Source organism: Nilaparvata lugens, chromosome 1 (assembly GCF_014356525.2).
Source record: "Nilaparvata lugens isolate BPH chromosome 1, ASM1435652v1, whole genome shotgun sequence".
Taxonomy (NCBI): Eukaryota; Metazoa; Arthropoda; class Insecta; order Hemiptera; family Delphacidae; genus Nilaparvata; species Nilaparvata lugens.
In genome coordinates, this window is record NC_052504.1 from 61,782,902 (window position 1) to 61,807,927 (window position 25,026).

Sequence of the window (25,026 nt, forward strand, 5' to 3'; positions counted from 1 at the left end):
GCCTAATTATTTTTAGAGTAACTACGAACCAAAATACTTATCTAGTTTACAGTTGAAACACAGTGGCTATTGGCTTGACTACACTAATAGCTAATTATGAACAAAACAGAACACAAAAATTTGTATAAAACTCAATTTAAAACATTAATAAACGAAAATGATTCAGAGCAAAACTCCACAACAACACTTGTAGCCAGCCATTTTTCTAGAGAGGCCTGAACAGGAAAAAACCTAAGTTGCAAGTCACCAAGCCAACGCCTTGTTCGGTATCGATTTTTACAGACACGTCACCAAAAAATTATAACTTACAAGTTTAGAATTCACATTCTACATCTGTTCTCAATAAAACTTTATTTTGAAAATGTTATTTTAAATTTTTATATATATCTCGATTTAAATAAACCATTTATCTAGTAATTTGTTAACCCTGCCTCGGTGACACCATGGAACAAAGCAACAAACATTTACGATAATAAATTCTCCGTCAAAAAGTTTGTCCGTCTATTGATGACTCTGATATTTACTATAAAGTTCCATAGATCTCGAATTGAAGATTCGATTCAAATGTGAGAAAAAATGTAATATTACATAGCTTATCAATGTAACTTTTATTACTGTATAAATTTTTTATTGGATGGAATACTATATAAATGTTAGATTAAATACATTTGTATTTTACTAAATATAGATTTTATTGAAATAAAAACACTTTATTCCACAAATGCAATAATTTATCCATACTTCCAGCTTGATAGACATAGGCCTACTCGATTCAGTGATAGAGCTATTGATAAATTCATCTCAACCAAAAATACTTGATAATAACCTGTATCAGAATCGAAGGAGAGGTAAAAGAAAGATAAATCAAATTAGATGTAACTCTTTTTTAGGAAAGAGGCTTCCACAAACTTGAACACAATAAATCTGTGGTACAAAGAAACCCATCAGGAGAATGTTTTTCAGTTAGGTAAAACCGTTAATATTAGAATGTTATGGACAGTTCCAACACTTTGCTTTTACTTTCTAATTAATTAGTTGGAAAGTTCTTTCACACACTTTATTGACACTGTTCTTCCACACTCTAATTACACATTTATTTACACTGTTCTTTCACACTTCAATTAAATTTTCCACTCACACTTTATTTACACTGTTCTTTCACACTTCAATTAAATTTTCCACTCACACTTTATTTACACTGTTCTTCCACACTTCATGTAAACCGTTGTTTTGTAGAATTAAAGTTCTTCCTTCTTCTCGCTCGTATCCATTTTCGTTTCAAAGTTTCATTTTTCAATAAAGAAAATACCGTAGGGAAACTTGTTATAATTCCCGCGACAATTAGGTACGCAACAGTCTGAATCCCATGATTGAAAACCCCAAATCCATTATTACTTTCCACAAACGGATATTAGAAGAATGATAACTGTGGGTAGATGACACAAGTTGATGAGTCACATTTTTGACCATATTGAGTTATGCATATGGTTGTGTTCAAAAAAATTAGATCTGCAAGGTGGTATAAATAAATATGTTGTATATCTGTAAATAGCTGAGATATAGGCCTTGCTCAAGCCTGATAGAGCATTTTCTTCCAATCCCTAAGTTGACATATATTGATAAGTACATATATCTCAACACTCTTCTACCGGTTTGTATTATAATCCAATTATCAAAAGATGGCAAAATTTGATAAGTTCATGTACTGGTAGGCTATTATAAAATCTGAAAATCAAAAACCTATATTGAGAACTACATAACCCATCCAACTTTGCAAACAGTTCAAGTTTGGTTAACTTGATCAATACTTGTAAATAATATCAATTAATTGTTAAAAAATATTTTCAAATTTCTGAATAATCGATTTTGTAGATATTTCCTTTACTGTTACATTGTGATTTGAAACATTTGGCAGATGGCAAAACATGATATCTCTGACATCACTTGCAAAAATTCTCAATAATTAATTTAAATAAATGTTTTATTCCTTGATATTTTATATTTAAATAGTCAAATATTGGAAGAATAAACAAACATATTCATTGAAATGGAGACCGTGAAAATTGAATTTGTAATTCCAATTTTGTTATTACCATATCAGATGTGATAACAAGCATCAGCGCTCTTATTTAGCTTGCTTACCACCAGTAGATCATGCATCTACATGTGATGACGTCATAGTTTATTAGAGATCAGTTGTGGGGCCTGAAGTAATAGTAGGTACTGGTAGAAGCTAATAGCTGATTTATAAAATCAGCTGATTATAGTCTAATTAATAGTTTATCTTCTCTCTCTATACTTATAAAAGGCTAAGCCCCGACAGACTGAAATCACACCACAGCCCAAACTACTGAGCCTAAAAACTTGAAATTTTGCACGATTGTTTATGGTAGCCTGAAAACATCCACTAAGAAAGGATTTTCAGAAATTTGCCCCCCTGAGGGAGCTGGGGCCCCCCCAAAATTTTGTACTTTTTAACCGCTCATTGCACAGCAAAGTCATGAGGAACTTTTTTGTTCAGCTACGAAAAAAAATTAGATCTATGCAGAAAAATTTCGATCAGGAGCACAGGGGGGTCCAGGAGAGGGCATTTTTCGAAAAAATTGATGTAAAATCACACTACAGCTCGAACTAATTGTCCTACAGACTTGAAACTTTGCACAAATATTCTTCAAACATGCTAGACGCGCACTAAGAACGGATTTTGAGATATTTTGCCTCTAAGGGTTTCAAAGGATGAAAGAGGATCCTATTAAGTAAGGTTATGAACATGGTAAGGTGAGTGCTATATGGAAATGAGATAATTTATTTATTGACATGTGATATTCAACATATGTTGTAATCATTGGAAATAACAAAATAATAAGAGAGAAATTCAAAAAAGAACATCTGTTCTATTATTGCTTTCTACCTGATTCCACTCAACCTCAATAATATTGTTCTGATAATTGATAAATATTTATTATTAATATTGATATAGGCCTGATAAAAGTATTGTTTTAATAATTAATTATTATCATTAATATAATAATAGTATTGTTTTGATGATCAATAAATATTTTTATTCTCACAAGTTCTGTATAATTTATAATGGTGAATGTGAAACAGCTGTATCAAAGAAATTATCTCAAAAACATATGTTCAGGAAAACCATAGTTTTTACTTTCCTTGCCCTATTATAAATACCATAGGTAAGGAAAGTATTGCTTTCCGAAAAAAATTAAGGTACCCCAATTTCTAAATTTCTAAAAAACTGGTTTTTGGGTATTGGTCTGAATGTGTGTGTGTGTGTGTGTGTGTGTGTGTGTGTGTGTGTGTGTGTGTGTGTGTGTGTGTGTGTGTGTGTGTGTGTGTGTGTGTGTGTGTGTGTGTGTGTGTGTGTGTGTATGAGTGTATGTGCGTCTGTGTACACGATATCTCATCTCCCAATTAACGGAATGACTTGAAATTTGGAACTTAAAGTCCTTTCACTATAAGGATCCGACACGAAAAATTTCGATCAAATGCAATTCAAGATGGCGGCTAAAATGGCGAAAATGTTGTCAAAAACAGGGTTTTTCGTGATTTTCTCGGAAACGGCTTCAACGATTTTGATCAAATTCATACCTAAAATAGTCATCGATAAGCTCTATCAACTGCCACAAGTCCCATATCTGTAAAAATTTCAAGAGCTCCGCCCCATCAATGCAGATAGAATCAGAATTATCAGGCTTCAGATACATTTGAAACAAAAAAAATCAAGTGGAGTAGATTGAGCATAAAAATCTCTACAATTGATGTTCAGTAACATTTTCACCTACAATTGAAAATGAGCTTTGAATTCGAGAAAATGTGATTATTCAATTGCAAATTATTGTTGATTCTATTAAATCATTCACTATGAAGAGATAGCAGACCTCATGTGTGTCTCCAGCGTTATTACCCTGTCACCAGCTGGCTCAAATCACTGAATAGTAGACTTGAGATGCGCGGGAGCACTAGCGTCAGGTGATCAATTTTCATAACGGCAAGGAAAGTTGTGTGAGTGCGCCACACCAGATTTTTGAACTTCGTTTTCCTGATGCAATGTATAAGCCTACACTTGGCATGTATTATTAATTTTTCAGCTAGAACAGTTTTTTGAGACTGCTAAATAAACGTCTACAGTTTTATCAATGCTGTATCGGCAATATGAAAACGCATGCAGTTAATATGTCTTTAAATAAAGGTGTTGATATCTAGCCTACATGATAATTATTCTCTACCATTTTTATTTAATTAAAATTTCAAAATTATTCAAGCCTTGATAGAATGATTGACTCACTGTACAGTAACTCGAAAATTTTAATATTGAAATGAGGGGTATTTTGGCAAGCTGAACAAAAAAGTAAGGTCCTATGCACCTTTTTGATATTATTTCTTCAAATGAAAAATGAGTTTTGTGGGTTGTCAAAACTCCCCCTGAAAGAGAACTATTCATTTTATTCTATCTTTTAGTAAAATAACAATGATTTCTGCATTGAATAACATCTGAATGCCAACAAGAATCGAACTATTTGTGAATTTAGATAAAATGACCTACACTTCAGATTCATATAATTCTATTAATAAATTCATGGAAATTGAAGTACTTTTTTCAGTTAGTTGATGAAATTGATTATCAATAGAGAAAATGATTATAATTTTATCAATACAGAGTTAGTTGAATGAATTATTGTGGATGTACTAAGTTCTTGGTCAACAATAATTCAATATTGGTATTTATCCAATCATTATTTTTTTCAGAAGTTATTTCATTTGAATTAGAAAATATTTATAAGCTCCTATCAATTTATCATTCGTAACAATGAATTCTTCAAAACATTAATTTAATCAAATAAAAAATTGCCCATCTGTATTCATGTTCGCATGTTTTCCACTTGCGATGGATAGCCAAAATATTGTGGAGCGAGCTGCACGGCGAATTGTAATCGAGGGCTCTGATTGGCTGAAAAGTTCAGCGTTCAGAGTGAGGTGAGGCGAGCAGTTAGAACAGAGTCAAGCGGCACGGCGAATGGTTCGGAGTACGGTACGGCGAATGATTAACAGCTGATTTTTAACATTATGAAACATATACTCATGTTCGTTGAAAGGCAAGATGTTCGGAGGAATGCACGGTTTGCTGCGCGGTTCGAGGTTCGTTTCGGCATGTATGGACGCACCTTTAGTTGTTACAGGACATTATTTATACAGATCACAGGCTAAAGCAACATAATAATCTATCTTCTCCTTCTTTTTCATCTTCTGCTTCTTCTTCTTCTTCTTCTTCTTACTCCTCTTCTCCTTCTTTCTCTTCTTCTTCTTTTTCTTCTTCCACCTATATCTAAAAGGCTAAGCCCCGACAAACTGAAATCACACCACAGCCCAAACTACTAAGCCTAAAAACTTGAAATTTCGCACAATTGTTTATTGTAGCCTCAAAACATCCACTACAAAAGGATTTTCAGAAATCTGCCCCCCCCCCTGAGGGAGCTGGCCCCCCCAAAATTTTCACTTTTTAACCGTTCATTGCACAGCAAAATCATGAGGAACTTTTTCGTTCAGGTACAAAAAAAATCAGATCTATGCATGAAAATTCCTATCAGGAGCACAGGGGGTTCAGGAGAGTGCACTTTTCGAAAATTTTGATTTAAAATCACACTACAGCTTAAACTAACTGGCCTACAGACTTAAAACCTTGCACAGATATTCTTCAAACATGCTAGATGCGCACTAAGAACGGATTTTGAGCATATTTGAGCATATTTATTTATTTATTTTGAGATATTTTGCCTCTAAGGATTTCAAAGGATGAAAAAGGATCCTATTAAGTAAGCTTATGGTAAGGTGAACGCCATATGGAACTGAGATAATTGACACATGATATTCTAACATATGTTGTAATCATTGGAAAGCTTCAAACAATTTCATCAATTAGCTGATGGAATTGATTTTGCGTTGATTGAGAGCGCGAGCTTACCACGTGTTTTACGTGGTAAACGTTCTACAGATTTATAGTATTCCTGGTGATTAAGCATGTCTTTTTCAACGTTGTCTATTAATAATAAAGCTTAATTTACAACTAGCTTTCCCAGCGAACTTCGTACCGCCAATGATTGTATCTCATGTTACACTTGACTTTATTTGGTGAATCATGAAATTTATCTGACAATCAACATGTTCATTTACATCTCAATACGGACTTCCTATGTGCTTAGTCTTGCAGTATTCATTATTCCGAGAACATAATATTATTCTTCTCAATCAATTGGTAGTAATATCTATCAGTAAAGTTTTCAATTAAAAAAAAGGTTATATCAGTGTTTCAAAGAAAAATATTCAATAGCTGTAGATTGTCGATAAATGGTCCAGGAAATATGCGATGTACGATGAATCACACAGAATTCCATATTCTTTCCATTTTAGGATGAATATAAGCTAAGCTAAATTATTCAAAAAATTGAAAATTATTCTTTCATTCTTCAGTAATTAATGAATGCAATATGAATACTATACATATATACTATACAATATATATATATATACTCTCTTTCATTAGGTGAATAATTTTTTTCAACATTTTCCAGTTTCTCAATGATAGGGGAGTGATAATTATTTGTATAGGTCTTCTAAGGAACCATTATCAACAGTTGGTACCAATCAACTACACTTCAACTCCAAACTACCGTTTTAATACCAGTACACAGTAATTTATCACAGGGTGATAATTATGTTTATTACAGCTGGTAACTTTAGATCTGAATTTTCGAAAAATGCCCTCTCCTGGACCCCCCTGTGCTCCTGATCGAAATTTTTCTGCATAGATCTAATTTTTTTTGTAGCTGAACAAAAAGTTCCTCATGACTTTGCTGTGCAATGAGCGGTTAAAAAGTACAAAATTTTGGGGGGCCCCAGCTCCCTCAAAGGGGCAAATTTCTGAAAATCCTTTCTTAGTGGATGTTTTCAGGCTACCATAAACAATCGTGCAAAATTTCAAGTTTTTAGGCTCAGTAGTTTGGGCTGTGGTGTGATTTCAGTCTGTCGGGGCTTAGCCTTTTATAAGTATAGAGATTAAAAAATCAGACTGAAATGTTGTAATATTCGAGTATTCAAAAGTAAAAAATCTGGTGTGGAGCACTCACACAACTTTCCTTGCCGTTACGAAAATTGATTAGGCTACCTGACGCTAGTGTTCCCTCGCATCTAAAGTCTACCAATTCAAAAATCTGAGCCAGCTGGTGTCAGGACAATAACGCTGGAGACAAACGATGTCTGCTATCTCTTCATAGTTGATGATTTCATAGAATCAACTGTTGCCATCACTTTTCAATTGAAATAATGAAATTTTATCGAATTTCAAGCTCATTCTCAATTTTAGGTGAAAATGTTACTGAACATTAATTGTATAGATTTTCATACTCAATTTTTTCTACTTGAAATTTTCTGTTCAAATTGTATCTGAAGCCTGATAATTGGGAATCTAAAATCAAACTTTGCATAGATGGAGCGGAGCTCCTGGAGTTTTTACAGATATGAGACTTGTGGAAGTTGATAGAGCTTATCGATGACTCTTTCAGGTATAAATTTGATCAACATCTTTGGAGCCGTTTTCGAGAAAATCGCGAAAAACCCTGTTTTTGACGACATTTTCGCCATTTTAGCCGCCATCTTGAATTGCATTTGATCGAAATTGTTCGTGTCGGATCCTTATAGTGTAAGGACCTTAAGTTCCAAATTGCAAGTCGTTCCGTTTAATTGGGTGATGAGATATCGTGTACACAGTCGCACATACACTCATTCACACACACACACACACCACACCACACATACAGACCAATACCCAAAAATCACTTTTTTGGACTCAGGGGACCTTGAAACGTATAGAAATCAAGAAATTGGGGTACCTTGATTTTTTTCGGAAGGCAATACTTTCCTTACCTATGGTAATAGGGCAAGGAAAGTAGAAAGTAAGATTTCTTAGTTAAACAATAAACATCAAACCTTAATTCAGAATTGATCAGTGAATAAATAAACACAGACATGTGTCTGAGAATATTCATTTCAACAGATGATAGTCATGATTACAATTTTTTTTTTTGTTGGAAATAATGATATTTTATAAAGGAACTGTACCCATGATGAGTTTCATGAGAATAATTAAGTGAAATAGTTAAAACCGAAAAATTAATGAAAATATATCGTTTGATTTCAAAAATTTGAGTGTGTCTATGAAGTCTAACTAAAACTAGTCCCTTCATAAACCAATTTCCTTTAATGGATAATCAAAACTCTTACTTATTCAGAATTTCCCATTCAAACGTGCATTTGGGATGAATAATTGAGAAATTCAACTCTAACTACATTGAATGATGAATAGAGATCACAGACTGGTGACTGGTGAATGAATGACAGTAAATTACAAAATATACAATTGATTGGTCAATATTATCTATATAAATAAGAATCGAGCCTCACATTTTGACGTTCAATAACGTTTTTATTAATTTGTGCACCGAATTTGATGATTTTTGTTTAGTTTTGTTTGTTATGTTCAGGAGCAGGTTTATGGCCTATCAAATTTACGATCAGAATCCAGGACTCTTTCCTACGGTCCTTCAAAGTTTACATGTACTCCTTATGGAAGAAGATTTGTGAGCTGGCCACAAATAAAAATCAGCAGTTATAATCATCCAACAGCCGTCGGTATATCTGTTCTCCTATTTTCTTTCTACTGATTCACAAAATTATTGTAACTTCAATAATAATGCCGCGGTGCGAACAACGTCCAAATTTGGGTCATATAACACGAAATGCTGTAAATTTAGAATGCACGGGAAAATCAGCAGCAAGGAGATATGTCAATTTCCCAGCAAGCTGCACTCAACTATATCTAAAAATAGAAACTGCTGTACAACTAACTAAGCACATAGGAAGTCCATATTGAGATATAATATAGCCTACTGATTGTTGGATAATTTTCATAAAAATATAGTACATCAGATTAAGCTAGGACTAAGCACACCTGAGGAGGCGCGGCTTGGTGATACAAAGTGTTGATCTTATGGAGATTGACTTATCACACCTTTCCACGCCATGCCCGATTCAGTGTGTGTGAGTTCTTCCATTCAAACCAATATAAAGCAAGAAGCACCTGGATGCCGCATCGCGCCTCCTAAGTTGTGCATCCAGCTAAAGTTTGTCATGAAATGGATTAACTATTTGGCGGTACGAAGTTCGCCGGGCCAGCTAGTCTTCAATAATTGTTTTCAATCTATGGTTACCTTTACATGTTTAATATTTTCTAATAAGGTAGTTTGAATGTTGACTGAACAACAGTAAGAAAGTTCGATTAAGAGTAGTTTCAAGATAAATTATTGCTTGCAAGTATGGTAAAATCTGGTGTGTCACACTCACACTATTTCCCTTGCATACTAGATAGTTGTAACATACCACAAAAATATCCAAATGACGAGTAATGTCAATTCAAACAATATTTTTGTGAATTCACGATGAGAAAAATCCAATTCTCTACCAAAACGTTTCACGAGGGAAAAACGTCAAATATTGCTATTGCTAATTCATTTACCTTCCCCAATTTTGAAGCCATTAATAACAATACATCAATCCCTTTCCCTCTCTTGTAGCGTTTTTAAAAATGCGAGCAATCCATTTACCAAAAGCTTGATAATATTTCCATTGAGCACAGACCCCGCAACCAGCTGCGATAACATATTTCAGGGATTCGGACACCATTCTATATGATGTAGTAGAATAGCTAAGCTGCATACCAACTGGATGCGAAGTAAATTTTACATCATTCATCATCGTTGTATTGAATCTTTCCTCTTTCCGATTATCAGTTTTACAAAATTATATGGATGTGAGAGGTATTCCTCGATTCGAGAAAAAAAAATATAATGAAATTAAAATAAATAATAAATTAAAATAATATAATAGAATTCTAAATTTTAGCTATAATCTTTATATTGTATATACGATTAAACCTAAGCCTCCAAAGATGAGTGCTCGCGTGGGGGGGGGTCTCTGGTTATCACTCTCAGAATTCCGGTCATCATGGTTGAACTGATTATTTCATATAGGTATAATAATGGGTATCTTCCAATTTCTTCTAAAAAAGTATTGTAATGACTTGATAATAATTTTAAAGTTATTATCAGTTGACAGACTCGCTACACGCGCCTTTACGTACTGATTATTTTTTAAACCGGGAGTGATAAATTTGATGGCAGTTGTAAAAACTGACAAAATACGTGAGGTACGTGGTCAGTATGGAAATAATGATATTATAAAGTGGGAGGCGAGTTGAGAATTGTCTTGACATGAAAATATACATTAGTCAGACACCTTTGCGTTGAACGTCTATAACTATGACTGGTTGAAGTGACAGGAAATTGAACGCGAAGTTGAAATAATCAGGAATAGTTGAAGAAAAGGTTCTGAAAATTTGAAGATAATGCAGTGAAGCCAACGAAAAGCACACACAAGGAAGAAGCGTTTCGGGTACTGGAGTACCCCATGCGTGTACTGGAGTATTAAACTATGTTCCAATCTTGAGTGGAATTGAGAGAGATGATCAGCCCACCTACATGATGAATGATAATTCAGCTGTGAGATTCCATGGAAATAAGTAGTTCTCTAGGAAAGATTGTTCAGAGTTCACAGGATTAACTCTATCAAATACCAAGAACACAGAGATGAGATCGCAAGGACTGCACTTTCACTGTCCATATAGGTAATGGATTCAATCACTTATGATGTTTGCACAAGGAAACTCCTCGGATATCCTTTATACAAACAACAACAATATGCTTGCGGCTGATTGTAGGTGCATGTACGAGATGGTTATTCTACTGATTTGTGAGTAAACTTGTTTTGTGTTCTCATGATTGTACTCAGAACGTTAACGAGTTTCAAAAATTGTAATAAATCGATCTACATCCTATAGCATACACATATACGTATATACACCCTCGAAGGTGTATTCCATTAATAAGGGACTCAAGCCGATTGAGGATATTCAGATTTCTCAAATAATATTACTCGCAATTTAACACAGCTATTATCAGCAAAAGGCATTGATTAAAGATGTTTTGACGTAAAATTCATAAGCGTTGGGAAGCACTACGCCAACATGAAGCGTCAATTCAAAGCCGACAGACAGCTTTGAATTTCCCGTCCAATAATAATTCCCGGAAGGTTCCAATCCTTTAAGTTCCATAAAATTATAATTATGTCCAAGCTCCAAGCAAATAAATGCAACTCTACCAATTCATGTTATTCTTTATAAGCAATCCATTCCAGTGAGTATAGAATGTAAAATTTTACATTCTTTAATAGTGAGTAAAGATTGTAAAATTCTAGATTATGTTTTCAAAAATACTTATTCATCAAAAACCAATATGCTTTATAGTAAACTTTGAATTCGATTCCAGAGTATTTATCAGTTTCGATGATATTGGGTCACTACGCTCTTCCTCCTGTGATAAAAGTTTTTTCCAGATGAAGAGTGAACCAAGTTCAACATTTTTATTATTCTCTAATCCTGAATATCATATATAATAGTATCTTATTTTGTGAAGAAATTTAAAATTATAGAGTCCCATGAATGAATTTTGTTCAAATATAAATTTGTGTTTTTTGACAGTGGGTGTTGGCACAAAAACTGTGTGATTAAATAATATACTATCACAGAATTTCGTGTTCAATAATGATTATTATGACCCATGATCTGAGGATATTTTAATCTAGTCATCTGTTCTACCCACTTCTCAAGGTGCGTACAGATATACGCCCGGCGAACATGAGCAATTCACTTTTGATCAGCTGATTATATCTGTATTTTTACAGAAAATGTAAGATACAGATATAAAAAGCTTGCTGATTAAAAGTGAATTGATCATGTTCGCGGCGCGTATATCTGTACGCACCTTCATGAGTTCTGAACCAAAAGAACAAGAGAGAAATATTCCTATATCATCATCAACTCAAAATGATAAATTATTCATTTCCACTCAACAAGTTGAAGGAAATAATTTGCAGGGGAAAGCTGCAAAAATGTTGACCATGAAAATATTTTCAAAGCTCCATTTTGGAGGAAATTTCTATTTTGTCCAGCATCCGTGAAAGTCTCTTGTTTCTATGCGCTACAATGGTTCATTTCCTCTATCACTATGGGGTCTATTTTTCCCTCTCTGTGTTGATCCTCCTAATGAATTATGCAAGCTGCGACATCATTGTCATGCTGAAGAGTTATTTTGTATGTTTGGAGAGTGCTTTGCTCAAATGCAAGCTTTTGGTTTGGCTTGGTTGGTTTGTCTCTCTCAACTCACTCTCTATAAAGTGATAGCTTTATTCCGATGCTTTCTATCCTGAGACTTTCTACCTTATCCAGCAACCCTCTTTTAAATAGATCGTCAGTCCATGGTGGAACTTGGTCTCCATTACAATCACTCTTGAAACGATCCTCCCCTTGACAATTCTCTTCCAATTTTATTACGATTGCGCATCCTAAGCTCGAGCTTGGACTTTTGTTCTTGTAAAAGCTGGTGAAAGATGATTATTATGACTCAAGCAGTTGAATTAGATCAGCTCAGATTCTTATCTTGTTCGGTTCACGAGGTGAGAAAGGTGGAAAGAGTTGATGAAAGCTGTACCAATCCAACAGATACTTTGAATTCCATGACAAATTAATTGGTTCGGTATTTCTAAGAACAAAATAGGTATGTTTTCAGCCCTTTCTTGGAGATTTTCGTATGATATAAATATTTCAGTTGGAAGGATGATCAGTTTCCTGAGAAAATAAAATTAGTCCAATCAACAAAAGATTATAGAGGGAAAAGTTTGGAACAAAATTTTCAACTCCATAGCTCTTTTAAGGATAGTTACAGGATTAACATATCAAAAGTCCCCACCCCTACCCCCTGTGCTGAAGGGGTGGGGGTGGTTTAAAAGTACATTTTTTCATTTTTAGCATATATCACGGAAACTATGCATCTTATGAACATTTGTACCCTCTGCTTAATTGAAGCTTACAAAATTACCAACAAGTTTTCTCCCCTACATTTTTTCCATATCTCTCATAGTCTCTGAGATATCCGCACTTGAAGTAAAGACATTTTTTTGAAAAAACACTTCTGCCTTCAATTTTTTTATATTTTTAGCCTTATAATTTTTGAACGATTGACGAAAAAAGGCCGTGCTGATTATGATGAGGTTTTCGATAAATCCTATTCTTTTCGAGATATTCATGTTCTAAAGTGATGCATGTTCGAAAAAACCGTTCTTCTTTTTTTTCGCTTTTTCAAGTCGTATAACTTCACAACAATTGATAAAACAAGAATGTGCTGAAAACGAGATTGTAGAGCATGGAATTATCTTCCATTTCATGTATAACTCGACTTCTTCACGCAATCTCATACGACTGTTGGGGTCCGTATCACAGAGACAAGTTCTCACAGAGACAAGTAGTGTTTTTGAACGATATTAGTGTCACAGAGACAAGTTTCATAGGAACAAGTAGTTTTATAAATGGCAGTCTCACAGGAACAAGTTCCCACAGAGACAAGTTGAGTCTCACAGAGACAAGGTGAGTCTCACAGAGACAAGGTCCGTTTCACTGGAACAAGTAGTGTCAGTGGAACAAGAAGAGGGGTAGAGTCCCATTCGAACAAGTGTAGTGTCACTGAGACAAGGTCAGTCTCACAGGAACAAGGTTGGTGTGGTGTGTTGCCTACACATGAAGATGAAGGCATTCCATTTGCTCTAATAAATTGGATGTCATCTGTTTTTTAATATATATACATATATATTATGGTGACATGAATAGACTGCCTTTATTTTTCTTAGAAAGTGTCTGTTTTTTAATACACAAGCGAAGTTAGGGCGCAGTCGACCCTCTCTTACACTCAACTCTCTATCAAGTATTATAACAATACGAAAAAAATAAATACAAATAATATGATTAAAAACAAACAATAGTTAAGTTATCTACTTATTTAAAATAATAACAAATTCTAAATTATTGAAAAGAAAGAGAAAAAAATGACATTGAAAATAATACATAACAATGCTGAATGATAGTATTTTCTGATACTTCATCACTTTAGTAAAAAATAAGACACTACAGAATACAATACAGTAGGCCTACATAGCAACTGAAGTGTTTGCTATACATTTCATTTCCTACTTATCACTATGTAAATCTCGAAGTGGATAAGTAAAATACATTATGATTTATTTAAATAGTAAAATAGAATCTTCCTTCAATCAACAAACAACGTCACAAACAACGCTCCTTCAATCCACGTAACATACATATATAAATATATAATTTACATATGTTAATAATGTGGTGACATCATTTGAAGCCAGCTTTAAACGTTTCTCCTGTGGAGAAAAAATGATGAACTTAGTAGACTGTTTAGTGGATCCTAGACATTCAGATTCAAATCTATACATAACAATTGATTCCCCTTTTCATCCAGGATATTTGTGGTTTCATAAAATTTCAATTTATTGACCGAGCGAAATGAGTTCTAAGATTCAAGTCGACGGCTTTGCATTTCTCTTTATGTTTATATGTTCCGCAATTACGGCGAAACGCAGCAATAGATTACCATGAAATTTGACAGGTATATTTCTTTTTAAATTGTGCCTCGACGTATATACAAGGTTTTTTGAAAATTTTGCATTTCAAGGTTAATACAATAGGTAAAGTCTCCTTCGAACGCCAATATTACAGTAAAAATCAGAATAGAATCATCCATAATAATTCAGCTGTTGAGTGGATTTTTAATTGCATGCAATAACGCATGCAATTAATGTATCAATGTAACTTAGTAAAGAATCAGCTGTCGTGTTGACTATTCATTGCATGCAATGACGCATGCAATTAATAACGGAAAGAAAACATAGTATTTTCTCTCGACCTTTATCTGCTTTCAACTCGGTCTGACCTGTTGCCAGTAAGTTGAAGGAGATTAGATTTTGATGTTAGCATATTTTTGATACACTAACCCCAACAGCCATTAGGCGTTTTCACACCGACATCTTGCCGACACAACATACAAACAGGATTTACTCTTATGGACATTATGAAACGAGGCTGTGTTTTATAACTGCGCGAGGTCTACTGTTCATAGAACTACTAGTCCAGGATTAAAATGTTGTTTTACCAAAATCATCAAATATTTAATAATTCGATACAATGATACATGTACAAATGTGAAGCTGACTTGCACCGAGGTAGAATCAATTTAATCTTAAATAATTTGAAATATATTTCAAGTTGTTAGGCTTCATTAATTCATTGAACACCTATTTTATCATTATGTGTTATCAGAACCTATTAGAATTATGTAGATTGCCTTTAATGAATAAATTGAGTTCCATGTAAATGTATTATTTCTACCAAACTCCAAAATAACTATTTCGATGTGACTTTTAATTGTTCAGTCAATATAAAATAATTTTGATTCTGAAGTAACTTATACATAAGTGATATCAATGTAAGAAAGAACAGATTATATACTTCTAGATGAATGTAACAATATTGGGAAGATGTTATCCAACGGTATTTGAATACACCCCTGACTGTTACTGTATGGGAGTACCACCAGTAATTTATAAGTTTTCAATTCGTCAAAAGAGTGGTTATAGATAAAATAGTGTACTCAACGGTTATAATCTTCTCCTATCTATATTTTTTCTTCTTATTATTGTTCATCTTCTTCCTCTTCTTCCTTATTCTTCTGTCTCCTTTTTCTATTATCTTCTTCTTCTTCTCGCTTGTTCTTCTTCTCCTCCTGTCATCTTCTTCTTCTTCTTCTTCTTTTTCTTCTTCCTCTAGCTTTGTCCGGCAAGGACTGATTTGTTTTTGTATTATGGAGTCCCTTTTGTATAAGGTACCAAGAACAATAACAGAGATATTTCCAGGGCTCTAGAGAATAATAATACTAATCCCCTCTGTCCTTTTGCTAAGTTGAAACGTGTAGCAACGTGAGTTGAAATGTATAAGTTGACCTAAATTTTTGAAGGCTGATCTTCGAATTGATAAAATTATAGAAACATGATCACAAGCAAATCCCTAAGAATATAATGGAGATCGAGACTATTCCTTTTAACAGATTCATGTTTCCTCATCATTATCACCATCCTCAAATTATACGAGTCGATCCACCCGGCGTATTCACGCATGATGTGTGCAGAAAATCTCACTCACACTGACTGTACAACTGTGAGATTAACTATTCTAAGTCAAGGACTCTAAGACTCTTTGTTGTGAGGCCGGGTGATATAATTATTCTCGAGTGACGTTTTCATGTGAAAATTTAGATTTTTCTCCCCTCACAGGTTTTTACCTTGAGCATTATTGTTCTAAAAAAATTGTGTATCATCTTGTTTTTCTATGTATGTAAATAATGTGTGTGTATGTTGAAAAATAAAAAATTTGAATAATCAAGATTGATATCCAGTTCTTCAAACTGAAAATAGATGCAGACGTGGATAACAAACAAATTAAACATACAATACTCCTCATATGCAGTTTCACAATTCTGTAGACAAAGTTAGAATAAATCAATAGAACAGTTAATTTCAATAGTGCCATGTACTATGAAAAAAAAATCAATATGGTACTGGCTCAGTAGAACAAGTAGAATAGAATAGTACTTTAAAAAGAATACAGATATCCAAAGTTTCATTGACCGAGCGAAGTGAGGTCTAAGATTTAAGTCGACGGTTTTGCATTTCTCTTTATGTCCAAATATTTTTATGTTCCGCATTTACGGCGAAACGCGGCATTAGATTTAAATGAAATTTAACAGGTATGTTACTCTTTAAATTGCGCGTCAACGTATATATATACAAGGTTTTTTGAAATTTTGCATTTCCAGGATAAAACAAAAGGAAAAAGAGTTTCTTTCAAACGCCAGTATTACCGTAAAAATCAGACTATAGAATTATTCATCATAAATCAGCTGTCGAGTGGACTATTAATTGCATGAAATGACGCATGCAATTAATATCCCAATGTTATTTGGTAAAAATCAGCTGTCGTGTGAACTATTGCAAGCGATGAGGCATTCAATATTGATAACTTAAAGTAGTTAGCTTGTTATTTTCTCTCGACTTTTCTCTGCTTTCAACTCGGTAAGTAGGTATTTCAACTCGGTATGATAGAAGTTTTTTACAACAAATTATTATCATTCTAATTATAATAATTATACTTAATATCAATAATATTATTGACGATACATTTCAAACAGCCATTAGTGGCTTAGACATCGATATTTCGCCGACACATCATAACAGCACATAATTCACCCTGATGGAAGCTGTGGTTTTTAACTGCGCGAGGTCTACTGTTCACAGAACCACTAGTTATTTTTCCAACTGAATAGTTCAACAAATTCTATTGAGAGACATCAAAGGAAAATGCAAGGTGCTGCATTGTGATAAAGTTACGTTCGGCAGACGCCAGTGTTCGATTTTTCGATGAAAATGGAAAAATATGCAACAGAAGCTCTGGCATCCAATTATATAATATTTTACCTGATTTCATGAAGAGTATGAATGAACGCAACTTCAGATCTCATCGAAAGTTTTAAAGATTGATTTCTCTAAAAGTGCTTTTTACTCAAAGGAATAGTATATTCAACATTACTTCACATGAATGGTATAATGTTTTCTTTCCCTGTGTGTTGTGTATTTGTTACTGTGGGCTGTGTATTTTTTGTTCGACCATTTAGATTTTTTGACAAGTTCCAGATCCCCCTGATTTAGGTGAGCAGTGAATGCTATTCAATCTATCTATCTATCTATGCATGTAACTGGTTCATGAATTTGAAACATGAAACACCATTATGTAATGCACTTACCAAATGCAGTCCCAAAATAAGCACTACCAAATGCACTTCCAACTGGACAGTTGGGTTAAGCAAGCTTGAAGCTAGTTGAAGGCTAGCTGACATTCCCCTACACTTATGGAGGCTTATAACATTAATCCATTGTACCTTGTTGTTCAATATTGTTTTTTCTCTATAATTAAACAAAATAAAATAATTTTTCTCTCCACAGATGCAAATCTTAAACCACAACCACATCTGCAAAGAAAATTAGTTGTAAATAGGCTAAAATAGGACATGGTTGACGGGATCAATTCTACTTACTTATTATAATATTCACTCTATAGTATTCACTGATTTTCCAGATTTGAATGGAATAAAAAGCTTTCCAAAAAGACAGAATATAGGTTCAAAGTTTCGATCAGTGACTTACTTGTCAAGTGATCAAATTGACTATATTGATTGTTTTTCATAGAGGGATAAACTGAGAAATAATAAATACAAGTTTTATAAAAATTGTTCTGTATTAAAAATTTGCCTGAAAACAAAATTATCAAAATAATCTATCACTTTTAAACAAAGTAGTCTATATATATATATATATATATATTATATATATATATATATATTGTCACGTGGTAATTTAAAATCACCAAATATTTTAAAATGAACCAATGAAATGTAATAGAACTATAAAATTGGAAAGAAGGTTAGACCTACTCAAAGGATAAATCAACTTAAATCAAGTATCATTAGCGATTAGGAGTAATAGCGTTATCAAAAACGATAGGAAAACATGTATAATTGTGATTTAATAATTATGAGGACCCATTGGTAAGATCAAAAAATTATAAAGCGGCTTACTTATTATTGGCGGATTATAAAAAATAAAATGCATGAACATTGAGGTTAGAATTATTTGTTTACATTTTGAAAAGAGTTAGTCGATCTTGGATAAATCGATAATTATTAGAATCAATACTGAACGAATCAGCTGATTATTCGATCAACCCATATAACAGGTTGAATTATATAAAATTTACTCATAAAGGATATATTATGTATACTAAAGGAAGTCGATGCGTAGAAATACGAACATCCATTATTTCTGTATAAATATTTATTATAATCTAAAAAAGCATGATAAATCAAGAGTATACAAAACCCATATAAAAACTAAATGTATTAACATCGCATATTAGGATTTATTTATGAAATCAATTTAAGATAAACACTCCATACATTTGTATAAAAACTCTTTTTTAGTTAATTTTTTCTATTATAAAGCCGAGGAAGCCCTGATTCCCAATGCAACCAATTGCATTGAGTTTATTAAATTGAAGGCCAATCAGAAAGTAGCTTACAGAATTATTCGTGGAAGAGACAAATTTTTCTGAAAACCTCCTTCTTCTGGCTTAAGACCCCGACCTGAGAGGATGCACATGGAGTTTAGGGTTCTTTTTTCCTCTTTTTAAAATTTTATAACTATTAATCCAAACCCTTTTTTAATGTAAAGTATTTATATTAAATGTCAATTATCTGTAAACTCAGTGCTGTCAAAGAGTTCGTAATTTGTAACGATTCCCATAAAAATATCTTTAATTCGAAAGAAACTTATAAAAATCTGGATCACACGTTAGCCCAGCAGTGACGAAAAGGAGCCTACCTAATTAATTATTGGAAATAATTAATTCAATCCACGAGACCATCTAGAACTTCAATTCAGTGAGTGATAAGTCAAACGAGCTCGTTTTTTCTACGTTCAGTGGGGTAATTAATGAAAAAGCGCTATTCAAATTAACTTGAATTAAATAAAAAGTCACCACGTGTTGTATAATATCACATAGTTCATAAGAACATTTTATAAATTTATTTAATATATGTAGGAAGCTTACTTCCATGCACAGCCCGAATTCATATAAATCCCTGAGATCTCATGTTTGAATATTAATTTATTAATTATAATTTTGTTAATTGAACAAAGTTTATCATATCAAACTTATAGACCGAACAGGTTGTTGTTTGCAGAATTTTGTATTGATTGGAAGTATAAGTATCAGTATTAAATATTATATATTTATGAATTTGAAACTCACTATTGTGAATATTAGCAAAGCCTGTGATAATTATTCAGATTTTTAAAATAGATTATTTAAGTGAATTATAGATATATCGAATATTTTATGCACATCTTTTTTATGGGAATATATTTTGTGTTTTATGTCAGCATACAAACTCATAGCATTTTTTATTATATCCTAACTCATCTCGTGATATACAGTTTGAGCTGTTTTAATACCAACAAATATTTGGCAGCACTTAAAATTATTGAATCAAGTAATATTAATCTTATCCAGAGCACCCAATATTTATCATCCTTTGATGATATTCATTTTATCTGCCAGAACAAGTATATTAAGAAATTATATTAATAAGGTTCCAGTTATATCATATAAGGATCCAGAGAGCTTCAAGAACTGGCGTTGTAAGTTCCAAGGAATTTTGGAAGGGTATATTGGTGAATACTTGTATTCGCAACGAGCGTTTTAAGAATCAACTAGAAACAACTATAGTTGGTCCTTATCATTCTCTAGTGGTGCATGGTTACTGATAATCAGTAATCAAATATTCTTTTAATTTCCTCACTGGTATTCTTCAAGAACTTCACAGAAGCAGCGGTAAGAATTATCAATTACCGGTCCTTGAACCTTATGGTGATTATTTGTATTTATAAAATTCATGTTTCTACCACTGAGCTAGAGCTGAGGTTTGAACCCAGTAATTTTGCGAGCCGGACGGCCTTAATTTTTTGTGAATTTATTCGCAAAAGAGGGAATTTAGAGACTGCTCTTATAAATATCAGAAACATCGTATTATCTGTGAAGGATTTACAATTCACAACTTCACAATATATATATAGACATATAGACATAGCATGTTACATTATTATTGTATCAACGGTAAAATAATACTATTAATTGACAAAATTAAATATCATTTGCATATTTTATGTAGTATTGAAAAGCAGTAGTAATCTACTTAATTGCTTCTTAAATTTCATATTTATTTGATAAATGATTCTTCTTAACTAAGTAGGAAATATACAGCCATCTATTATAGAGATATTCAGTTGTCAAGAATCAATTAGTACTCAAAGAAAAATCATGTGTGTAGGCCTACTGGCCTAATTATACTAGTGAAATATTAAAAGAAAGATGAATAATAAAGATCAATTATAATGGGAATTATTGATTACACAAAAAATATAAGTACACATTTCAATTTTATTATTATTATTAGCTTATGGCTTTGAAGGGCGGGGAGACCCAAGGATTGTTCCACCTCGCCGTATGTAGTACAAAGTAAGGGGTTAACCAGACACTATTATAGGAAGCTATCACTTGAAATTTACACTTTTCCCTTCGAAAAGTGAAAATCAATAAATTAACTTAATAGAGTCTTTCTTGAAAACTTCCAATCCAAGACAAAAAATTTTATGTACAGTATTATATTTTACAATAAAAATCAAATCTACTACTAGCTTAAGTAGGCTACTCGAATGTAGAATGCTAGTAGAATGCTTTTATTCTTGTACCTACTATAATTTTTCATATTAATATTTTATGTACAGTATTATATTTTACAATAAAAATCAAATCTACTACTAGCTTAAGTAGGCTACTCGAATGTAGAATGCTAGTAGAATGCTTTTATTCTTGTACCTATTATAATTTTTCATATAAATATTTTATGTACAGTATTATATTTTACAATAAAAATCAAATCTACTACTAGCTTAAGTAGGCTACTCGAATGTAGAATGCTAGTAGAATGCTTTTATTCTTGTACCTATTATAATTTTTCATATTATCGTTTGCATTATTCGAAGATTCTACTATGTTGAAAAAATGTGTGCTCTGTTTTTTCTCAATAATTTGAAATTTGAGTTTTTATTTCTACAAATAATTTGATATGAGCTCATTTATAAGGTATTTAATGAAATATGATATTTTTCTATTGTATTGGCTCAAAGAGCATGAAATTGAGAATGAGATGAAGTTAAAGTGAGCTTTGTAGAATAAACACAACATTCAAATATTTGGATCCTGAATATAGGAGTTTGGTACATTTTGTAAAGTACTGCTAAAATTTGCAGGCTGTAAAGTCGATTAAATTAATTCTTTTACACAGCTGTGCACAAGAAAGGTGGGCAGGTACCCGTCTTTTATATTCAGAGCTGCAGTGATAAGTGTCATATCCAGCTTTACTGAATATAAGAATGCAAAGGGTTCAAATTTTCCTGAAGTCATGATAGAACATGTGAACAAAATGCAACTCTGATAACTTCTGATAACTCTGATACGAAGTGGCATTGAGGCGCGACTTGCACACTCGCGTACATTACATTTTAAATAGATACGCGTTTGGTCGCTGGAGGTCACCCGATAGAAAAATCCATCGTCAATATGATATAATGTAGTATTGCGGAGCGTTACGATTTCCTTGACCAATTCCATGTCGACTAAATGTGTTTTGTCAACTATTGAACTCGCAACGCAAACGCACAGGTAGCATCCTCGTAGAGGGGAGGCAAACAATACTGAACAAAAATCTATTTTTCCAGGAAGGGTACAATATAGAAAACACATGTTAAATATTTCCTGCCGCCAAAGTGCAGTACTTTATACCTGGCAATAGAATTTTTAGAAATAGAAGCATTTGGTTAACTTTGGTTTTACGCTTCAGTGAACTTAGTCTATGAGTAGGGTAGTTCTACCTGGACACCACCGGGCTTTCCAGAAGTACCTAACGGGAAACATTTGCTTTGTTTCATGGAAGCAAGGCATTGTAATACTGTGAATGAGTATTAATAGTTCTATAAAGCAAGGCCTTTTGGTTCTAATACCCGAGACGTCAGTCTGCAGATTGTTGTTATGGAATGCAGAAAACTTCTTTCACCAACCTTAGACAATAAATGCTGTTTCAAAAGATTAAAAAGATAGCATGCCGCTTCCAAAATCTATGGATATGGTTTATGCACTATATATATATATATATATATATATATATATATATAAATATATATATATATATATATGAGGGACACACTATTATTCCTCACCCACCATATAGCATATAATATATCGAACTCGAACTCTGTCACTCCCACTCAACCACATCACTCTCTTACACATACCCTTTCCTTCGGGCTAACTCTCTCTCACTCTCTCTCTCTCTCTCTCTCTCTCTCTCTCTCACACACACACATGATAATGAATTAAAGCGCAGCTGTCTTTGACACTAATATCATGCTTTAGTTAGATCAATAATGTTTCAATTGCCATCTAAATCTAGGTGAACTATTTGTAACACATAAACTAATAATTAAAACCACCCTAAATAAACCTTGATTAGTCCCAACCGATATGGTTTACAGTAACTTTAAGGACATGACAATAAGACAATAATTGTGGGTTGGAAACGTAATTTTGAATATTTATTATAATAAAATATAATCCCATTTTTCTGGTGCTCCAAACTCGTTATATAATAATAAACCTACAGTTTAAGAGCCATCACTGATAAATATGTCACTTAGTATAAATACAGAAGAACAAAAATCATAAACCTTATTCCGGGACACTTTCTCATTAATTCTTAATTCTCGTATAGCCTATGTGTGTGATAAACGAAATTTGAATTTGAAATCACAACATTTTTTGAAAAACATACAGTTTTGAATTACGTGCTTATTCTACGAAAATTGAAACCCCTTTCTTAGCTGGCGTCTAGGAATAAGAAATATATTGACCGATAAATACAAACAATTTGGATGTAGATTAGGCGAATAGGCCTTGTCTAAAGGATTCAGCTTATAGTCTGTAATACAATAAATGAGCAATTCAATTCATAACATCTTAGTAGTCATCTTATGAATAGTGTAATCATTCATCAAATCAGTCTTATCAAGTCATAATTATCATCACCCAGTACAATTGAATAAATTAAGTCATACATTGAAAAAAGACATAAACTATTTATAAACTCACAACACTGAATATCACATTTTCAACAATTTGAAATTAATTTACGGAACAATAAGACTAAGCATTTTCATTCAGAATTAGATTTAGTGCGTTTTTTAATTTATTCAGAGGCAAGTTTCTTCTAATATAAGATAAAGACAGATTATTGAACATGGAGTACACTAGATAGGAATAAATTTCAAGCTCTTACTCAATCTGACATTAGGAGTTACAATACTCTAGTAGTCCAGATAACAGTAGACCTCACTGAACATCCTTTGCAATGTGGTAACGAGAATATTCAGCCATCTACTAGAAATGCTATCTACTAGGAATAAAGTCATTGTAATAATATCAGGGCTTTTTTAAAATGTTTGCCAATGGCCCCACTAAGAAATCTGATCAGGCTGGTTGGAGACTTCCAATCAACCATACATTACATTACATTACATTACCAGGGCTACCAGACATTGTTTTGCAGTAGTCGTACTATATCATAATGGAAAAAGTAGAACTTTGATATGAAAGTAATGAACTCACTCCGCTACAAATAAAATCTATTGGTGTGCTAATCTAAATGTTGCACTACTTCAATCCTGTAAAAATGAATACCGGTATAATACTTATTCTGAATTGATGGAATCCCAAGTCCCATTGTGCTTATGATAATTTTAAATGTTACTTTATTAACTCAGTAAGTTCAGAAAGTTATTGCTCAGTTGAATCAGAGCTACGATTAAAAAGATGATTTGGGAATTATCAAGTGGCACTCTTTGTTTTCACTGGGATTTTCATTTTGTAACATGTAGAGACGCTTGTAGAACAACAATCTGTTGAATTTTTTATGGGAAATATTTCATGAGGAAAATGAAGTTTTTCATTGACATTATCATCCGTAACTCGGAACGCCATGATAAATCTTGGCATCTAAAGCTGCGTTTACACCAAAGTTATTAACGAAATGTTAATAACTTAATCCTCACAGATTATTATAGATTGAATGGCACATGAATAACACATATGTTCATCATGTGTATGATAAGTTATGTTCAATCAAATAGAATCTATAGAATCTATTGGTGTTGACGCAGCTTTACTCTGTGACTGTCTGGAGTTAATATTATATCAATTTGAATTTA